Raw genomic sequence first — 9328 nt, 5'->3', positions numbered from 1 at the left:
GCCTGTACATGTCCCCAGTGAACAGCGCCACCAATGGGACCAAACTCCTGATCTGATAGCAGCCACATGACCTGGCTCCAGCCATGCTCAGTCATGACCACACAGGCAGTCCCATCAGTCCAGAGACATGGCAGACGGTTTTGCCTGCAGAAACCAGCCAGTGAATATTGGAAGTGTCTGCTCCTTCAAATGCACAGACACAAATGCAAGGGTACATGGATCAGGGAAATATGACATCACCAAAAGACATTAATAAAGCACCAATAATCAATCCTAAAGAAATGGAGATCCATGAATTGCTTAACAAAGAATTTTTAAAATTCATCTTAAAGAAGCTCAATGAACTACAGGAGAACGTAGAAAGCAACACAACAAATATCAGGAAAATAATACATGAGCAAAATGAGAATTTCAATAGAGAGGTAGAAATCATTAAAAAGAACCAAATTCTGGAGCTGAAGAGTACAATGAAATGAAATAGGCAATAGAGGGCATCAGCAGCAGACTTGATCAAGCAGAAGAAATAATCTGCAAATGTGAAGACAGGTCATTTGGAATTAACCAGTTAGAAGAGCAAAAAGAAAAATAATGAAAAAGAGTAAAGAAAATCTATGGGATTTATGGAATACTATAAAACATCCATACATGAATAGGAATACCAGAAGAAAAAGAGAAAGAGAAGGGGCAGAAAGTTATTTAAGGAACAATGGCTGAAAATGTCTCAAATATGGGGAGAGATATGGACATGAAGTTCAAAAGTCCCCAGGTACATGAGGTTCAAAAGTCCCCAAATAATTTCAATCCAAAAAGGATTTCACCAAGACATATAATCAAATTGTCAAGAATCAAACACAAACAGAATTTTGAAAGCAGCAAGAGACTCATCACATACAAGGAAGCCCCGAGAAGGCTATCAGTGAATTTCTCAGAAAGAACCTTGCATACCAGGAGACACAAAACAATCTTAAATTTAAGAAGATTGAAAATATATCAAGTATCTTTTCTGACTACAATGGTATTAAAGTAGGAATCATCAATAACATAAAGAAAATTGGAAAATTAACAAATATGTAGAAATTAAATAGCATACACCTAAACAACCAGTGGGTCAAAGAAGAAATCAAAAGGGAATTTTTTTTTTTAATCTGGAGACAAAAATGGAAACAAAATGCATCAAACTGTAGGACACAGCAAAAACAGTTCTAAGTGAGAAGTTTATAGCAATAAATGCCTACATTAAGAAAAAAGAAAGATCTCAAACCTAACTACATTTCAAAAAATAAGGCATAAAACAAATTAAGCCCAAAGTTAGCAGAAGAAAGGAACTAATAAAGATAAGAGCAGAAATAAATGAAATAGAGAATAGAAAAACAGAGAAATTATTTATGTAATAAAAAGTTGGTTTTATAAAAAAAATTGACAAAACCTTAGCTAAACTAAGAAAACGGAGAGTCAAGTAAAATAAAATCAGAAATGAAAGAGGAGGCACTAACAAGACCACAGAAATACAAAGGATCATAAGACACCATCAACAATTACATGCCAATAAATTAGATAACCTAAAAGAATGAATTCTTAGAAATGTACAATCTACCAAGACTGAATCATGAAAAAATAAAAAATCTGAACAGATAGATAATAACTAAGGTGATTAAGACAGTAACCAAAAACCTTCCATCGCAGAATATTCCAGGACTAGATGGTTTTAATGGTGAATTATACCAAATATTTGAAGAAGAATGAACACCAACCTTTCTCAAACTCTTCCCAAAAAGTTGAAAAGAAGGAAACACTTACAAACTCATTTTGCAAGGCCAGCATTACCCTGATACCAAAGCCAAGTAAAGACACTATAAGAAAACTATAGACCACTATGCCTGAGTATAGATGTAAAAAATTTCAACAAAGTACTAGCAAAGCAAACTCAGCAACATATTAAAAGGATTACGCACCATGACCAACACTCAGTTAAAAAAGGATAAACTCCACCCCTAGGTTTATCGCAGCACTATTTACAACAGCCAAGAAATGGAAGAACCTAAGTGCCCATGAGTAGATGAATGGATAAAGAAGATGTGGTACATATATACAATGGAATATTATCGCCATCAGAAGAAAACAAATCCTACCATTTGCAACACATGGATGGAGCTAGAGGGTATTATGCTCAGTGAAATAAGCCAGGAAGTGAAAGACAAGTATCAAATGATTTCACTCACCTGTGGAGTATAAGAACAACAACAACAAAAAAAAAAACGGAAGGAACAAAAACAGCAGCAGACTCACAGAACCCAAGAATGGACTAACAGTTGCCAAAGGGAAAAGAACTGGGGAGGGTGAGTGGGAAGGGAGGGATAAGGGGATTAAGGGGTATTATGATTAACACACATAATGTGGGGGGGCGGGCACGGGGAAGGCAGTTAAACACAGAGAAGACAAGTAGTGATTCTATAGCATCTTACTATTGCTGATGGATAGTAACTATAATGGGGTATGTGGTGGGGACTTGATAATGGGGGGAATCTAGTAACCACAATGTTGCTCATGTGATTGTACATTAATGATACCATAATTTAAAAAATTTTAAAAAGAAAAAAAGGATAAACTCTTCAACAGATGGTTGTTGGGCAAACTGGATAAACACATGCAGAAAAATGCAACTGGACCCCTATCTCATAGCACTCACAAAAATCAATGGTAATTACTTTTTCACTTTATGTCATTTCAGAGCTTATGAAAGGTTTCATAGGCACAGTTTACTTTTGGATACAGAAGAAACTAATCATATTGCAATGTATAAGTGAATAAAATCAACACATTGTACACTGTAAAAATGTCATATGTTAATTATATAACAAAAAAATCATAGAGATTACTTTGCACATCTCTCTGCAGTTAAATTTGAAAAGCAGACAAAACATACACCTTTTAAGGGAAAATATAATATGTCAAATTGACCCCAGTCAAGTTAAAAAGTTTAGAAAATAAATTTTCACAGATGAGAGAAAGTTATTTAGGAATTTCCCCCCAAATGCATGTGACCCAGATGTTTTCACAGAAGAATATTCCAAACATTTATAGAACATACAGTCTCAATGCTATGTAAATTCCTACCAAAAAATTAAGCCAATCTTCCAAATTATTTTTTGAAATTCAAATATTCTAAGCCAATATAATATCTAAAATTGATGACTGTACACACACAAAATAAAATTACCTATGAATAGAAACTTAAAGTGTTAGCATACACATTTCAACACCACATTAATAATGCCCCATGTCTAAGTTTTATACATGAAATGTTTTGATGGCTAAACATTTTAATACCTCTTAATATAATTCACAATAGTTTGAAGGAGGGAAATCAAATAATTATCTCCACAGATGTTAAAAAATCCATTAACATAATTCAATACCCATCTATAATAAAAATTCTTGAGAATATAGAAATAGATACTTGTGGGGTAAATGGAAGTTTCCACCCAGAATTTCCCACCCCATTTGCAGGCCCGTGGTTGGAGCAAAGGGTGGAGAGAAAACTGCCATCCTCCCCTCCCTTCTGTTGCTGGTACATAATTGGTCTGGTGCCCACCAGTCACCAGGGTCCTGCCCATGGAGTTCCTCCTGGAAGGGGTGGGCAGGGGGTGGGAGTTAGTGCCCATGTGACTGCAGGGGTTGGCTAGGGAACCCGAGCTGTGAGCAATAAAAACCCTTTCTACCAACCTGCTCTTCCTCTTGTCCTGCTTTGCTTTCATCAGATTCATAGAGCACTTGCCTGGGTAAAGAACTCCCTTCCACGCTGAGCTACAATACTTCATTAACATGATAGGACATATACACATCAGTTCATAAGCCACCATAATACCTAAAAGCAAAATACAAGAGGCAATCCCATTAAGGTTAGGAACAAGGGAAAGATGCCTACCACTTGTATACTACTTAACATTGTTCTGGAGGTACTAGCTAATAAGAGAAAAACAATTAGTGGCATAATAACTGGAAGTAAAATTATTCCTATTTGTTGATGTACATACAGAAGACATGGTAGTTGTACTAGTTTCCCATTGCTGGTATAACAACTTAACCCACACTTCATGGTTTAAAACAGCACAAATTAATTTTCTTACAATTCTGAAGGTCAGAAGTTTGAAATCAAGGTGTTCCCAGAACTGATTCTTTTTGGAGTCTCTAGAAGAGAACCCATTTCCTTGCCTTTTCTAGCTTCTGGAGGCTGCCTGTATTCCTTGGCTGAGGACCACTTTCACACAGTACCCCAACCTCTTGCTTCAGTCATTTCATCTCCTGTTTCTGTAGTAAAATATACCTCTGCTTCTCTCCTATAAATACACTTGTGAATTAATTTAGGATCCAACCAGGTAGTCCAGGATGATATCCCCATCTCAAGATCCTTAACTTAATCACATCTGCCAAGTCCCTTTTGCCACATAAGCTGGTATTAATAGGTTCAGGAAACTAGGATGTGAATAATGGGAGGCCATCATCCAGCCTATCACAGTAATATACCTTTAAAACCTAAGAGATTCAATGATAAAACTAGTGCAAACAGTAAAAGAAATCAGCAAGGTAGCAGGCTATAAAAGTAATATGCAAAAACCAATAGCATTCATATACAAAAATAATCATTTAGGAGGTATAATGGAATAGAATATATACTTCATTATTACAGTAAAAAGATAAAATACTTCAGAATAAACCTAAGAAATGTTCTAAACATACAGGTAGAAGACCATGATACATTCCTGAAAAAAAGTAGAACTCAACAAATGGAAAAATATTCCTTCTTTGTGATTAAGACATCCCGTCACCACAAGATATCCATTCTAAATTAATTTATACATTTAATGTAATCTCAATTTAAAAAATACTGAGCTTTATCATGAAACTAGAAAATCTGATAGTGAACTTCTTAGGGAAAAATAAACATGTAAGAATAGCTAAGAAAACACTAAAAATCAATATAATGAGAAATCAGCCCTCTTAGGAAAACATCCACCAAAGCCTCTATGATTAACATGGTGTATACATATATAAAATGGAATATTACCCATCCGTAGAAGGCAAAGACACCCCAGTGGCAAATAACACGGAGCATCTTCTACCTGTATGTTTAGAACAATTCTTAGATTTATTCTGAATGGGTATTACTCATCCATAGAAAAGAATGAAATCTTGCCATTTGCAACATGGATAATCATAGAGGATATTATGCTAAGTGAAATAAGTCAGAGAAAGACAAATACATATGATTTCACTTACATGTGGAATCCAAAAAATAAATAAATAAATGAACAAACGAACAAACAAGCAAACCAGAAATAGATTCACAAATAAAGAGAAAAAACTGGTTGTTGTCATAAGGGAGGGAGGTAAGGGTGGGAATGGAGAAAATAGGTAAAGGGGATAAAGATGCACAAACTTCCAATTATAAAATAAAATAAGTCACGGGAATGAAAAGTACACTATAGGGAATATAGTCAAAATATTGTGATAACTTTGGTGACAGATGGTAACTACACTTATGGTGAGCACTTCATAATGTATAAATTTGTCAAATCGCTATGTTGCACACTTGAAACTAATATTATATATCAACTATACTTCAATAAAAAGAAGACTTTATAATTAAAACAGGGTAGTACTGGTATATGAAGAGGCAGATAGGCCATTAGAATAGAAAAGAAGGTCCCCAAATAGACCCAACTACATGAAGATAAAGGTGAAATCTAAAGTTATTGAGGCAAAGATAGCTTTTTAAAGAAATGTTGTTGGACCAAATGGACAGCTGTTTAGGAGAGAGAAAAGGTAAAATTCAATTCATTACAGCACACATAAAAATAAACTCCAAGTAGATATAAGGTAAGAAAAATGAAATTGTATAAGTATTAGCTGCCAATAAGAGTGGATTCCAGAATAATCTAGGTGTAGTGAAAAGCTTTTAACTATGATTTAAAACCCATAATACAAAGAAAAAAATATGATGAATTTAACCACATACATTTAAAAGACACAATTTGGAAGGGGAAAAAATCATTTAAAAAGTCAAGAGGAAAATAAATTGAGAGAATATATTATCCAGGTAAAGGCACAATATGCCTAACATTTAAAAATTGAGAAAAATGTTAAAAATCCATATAGAAAAGTGGGCAAAGACATGAGCAGACTGCTCACAAAGAGATATAATTATGGCCCTTAAATATAAGAAAGCATATTCAACTTCACTCATTCTCCAAATTAAAACAAATCACCAGATACCATTTCTTATCCACTGGATTGGCAAAATTTCAAACATTTATTACATTCCATTGATAAAGCATTGGAGAAATAGGCAATCTTGTACATTTGTTGATGGGAATGCAAAATGGTAAAATCTTTAAGGAGGTGATTTTTGGCAGATTCTAACAAAACTACATGTGCATATACACTTTGATTCAGCAACACCACTTCTAAGAATACCCTGAAGAAATTTCTCCAACAGTACAAAAATATAATGTTCAAGGTTATTTATTACAACTTTTATACAACTGCAAAATATTAGGAATGACCTAAGTATCCAAGCATGGAAAACTAGTTGTACAGACTATGGTATGTACACACAACAGAGCACTGTAAAAAGGGGGGGGGGTGCTGAAATAACACAGAGCATTTTCCAAGAAATACTAAGTGAAAAAAATCAAAGTTCAAAAGAACATGTTAAGTATATCACCTTTTGTGCACAAAAGAAGGAAATTTAAAATATATGCATCTTACTATGTTTATAAATAAGAAATTCAGAAGGCATAAACCAGAAAACAATGAAGCTGGTTACCTGTAAGGGGTGAGGGAGAATAGGGCAGAGGAGGTATGGTAGGGAAATGGCACTTCTCTGAGGATACATTTTATATAATTTTGACTTTTGGCAACAGGTAACTTCATGTTAATGTTCACAAAATAAAATTAAACCAACAAAGAAAGGAAGAAGAAAAAACATTGAAACGAATCTGATTTTATTTCAAAAGACTATCAGAACTATACTAATTAGTAGGAAAAATAATTCAAGTAGCTTAAGAACACAAAATATTTACCCTTAAACTTGGATGAGATTGAGCAGATGTGGGGTGGGGAGAAGAGCTGAAAACAAATTCAGAGCTCTTTTAAGTGGGTTTAGTGGTATAGGCAGAGAAATGCTCTGTATATTACAGGTGTATTGTGGGATTGAGCAAATGAGATGATGTGTTGATGCTTTTTGTAGCTGAGATTCCCACTGTGTTAGATGGGACATACAGATATGGAATGGGAAAAGACAAGAACCTTGTGGGGATGGATTGGAATTGAGGTGTCAATTTGGACTCATGACTTACATGTGCGTGCTTATGTGTGTACACATACAAACATGCATATGAATAATGTGTATTCATTTATATATGTGTCTGTACGTACACACACGTTTCCTAGCTTTGTACACTGAAAGGGGCCAGAAGCAAAGACACCCCAGTGGCAATAAACATCTCTAGCCTCCAGATTTTGGTCTCTAAAATCATTTCCCACTATAAGGAACAAGGGCTCTTTATAGAGAAAGGACAGATTCCAAGGCTGGGGCAAGGAATATTCAAGATAAACCTGGAATACCTTGTTACACTAAAAAGCAAAGAAGAACTAAAAACAAAAACAAAAAAACCACTAGGGCATAAATGTCCACAAGAAGATTAAAGCCTGCTTGAAAAGGCTCCCACTGGCTAAATGCAAGATAATTTGAGCATCAAGATAATTAGAGAAGTTATTTATATATCACTGAAAATGGGGACAAATAAATTCCGTACTGAAAATGAAAAAGTAAATGAATGAATGAATAAAGAATAGTTGCTTACAGTAGAATCTCTAGTGCTGGATGGCAAATGTGAAAGGAGTCTATGGAGTTGGAAAATGAGCATTTTGACATGATAGAAAAGGCTAGGTCAAAAAAATAACCAATGGTTGCTAAATCTAGAGGGAAATTTTTAAAAAAACAGAATATTTGCTGAGCAGGACCCGCTCAGAGCTTCGGCTGCGCGCGTTAACTACGCTGGGAATGGCATAGGGAGACGTAAACCAAGATTTCATTTTCAAGATGGAAAGTCCATCCGACTCAGCTGTGATTTTACCTAGCACTCCACAGGCCTATGACAGTCTACCATCTATCTGTACAAATAGTTCAAGAAAACAACCTATGAGTGCAACACTTAGAGAACGACTAAGGAAAACTAGATCTTCATTTAATTCCTGTTCCAGTGTGGTAAAGCGTCTTAAACTGGAAAATGAAGAAAATAAGACCTTTTCAGAAAAACCATCTTCAACAGAGAAAACTATTTGGAATTTCGAGAAAGTATTAAACATATAGACAATGAATCTGAAGAAAATACATATTTAAAAAATACCTTCAAGAATATCAATGTATGTGAATCTAAGCCAGTTGATACTGGGTCCTACAGTGATCTCCAGGATGACTTTGTGAATGAGAATCTTCCCAAAAAAGAATTAAATGAAGAAAAAGCAAAATTGGTGAAGCAGATTCAGGAGAAAGAAGACCTTTTTCGGAGGCTAAAACTAGTCAAAATGTATAGATCAAAGAATGACCTGTCTCAGTTACAGGTGTTAATAAAGTGGAGCTGTAGCCAGCTGTTGCTTTATGAGTTGCAGTCAGTTACATCTGAGGAGAACAAGAAACTCAGCCTCCCTCAGTTGACAGACCAGTATGGATTAGATGATAAACTGCTACACTTCAACAGAAGTGAAGAAGAATTTATAGATGTTTAATTCATAATTCTTTCAAGAATATCTTTGAGAATAACACCTTAAAAGATACTTAAACATATTTTAAATGGAGGGTATAAACTATTAGGGCTTAGAGAAAGGTATCTTGATGAACATCAATTTAGGGCCTCTTATAAAAATATATAGGGACTAACTTCTAAAGTGAAAATTTAGTATTTTGGATAAATTTGCAAAAGAAAACTTTACATTTAAAGTAATGTAGAAAAAAGTTTAAATCATGTTTAAAAAAGAAATTTGGGCAATTTTGGAAGTCAGTTTTAATACATTGTTTTGTTTATTGTGGTAAAAAAAAGTTTTATTTTAAATGTTAAAAAGTAGTCCAGTTTGGTGAATGTCTAAACCGAAACTGATCCAAAAATGCCTGCATCTCTCCTAAGTTTATGAACCTTGTTTCCATCTATTTACCACGTTTCCATGGGGATGGTCTACTGGGTAACTAAACTCCTATGTCCAAAAAAACCCCAGAATATTTGCATGGCCTTAAAATGCCCTCCCACAGATTGCTTAACTGCAAGAGGGG

General features: G+C 34.6%; 1 pseudogene; it reads left to right on the top strand.

Moving 5' to 3' along the window:
- The first annotated feature begins 2208 nt into the window (after positions 1-2208).
- On the top strand, positions 2209-9015 carry LOC130681140 (swi5-dependent recombination DNA repair protein 1 homolog; annotated as a pseudogene).
- Positions 9016-9328: the final 313 nt, after the last annotated feature.

The sequence above is a fragment of the Manis pentadactyla genome, chromosome 15 (assembly GCF_030020395.1).
Source record: "Manis pentadactyla isolate mManPen7 chromosome 15, mManPen7.hap1, whole genome shotgun sequence".
Taxonomy (NCBI): domain Eukaryota; kingdom Metazoa; phylum Chordata; class Mammalia; order Pholidota; family Manidae; genus Manis; species Manis pentadactyla.
Note: the sequence above shows the minus strand (reverse complement) of the source record. Positions and strands in the feature narration are given on the sequence as shown.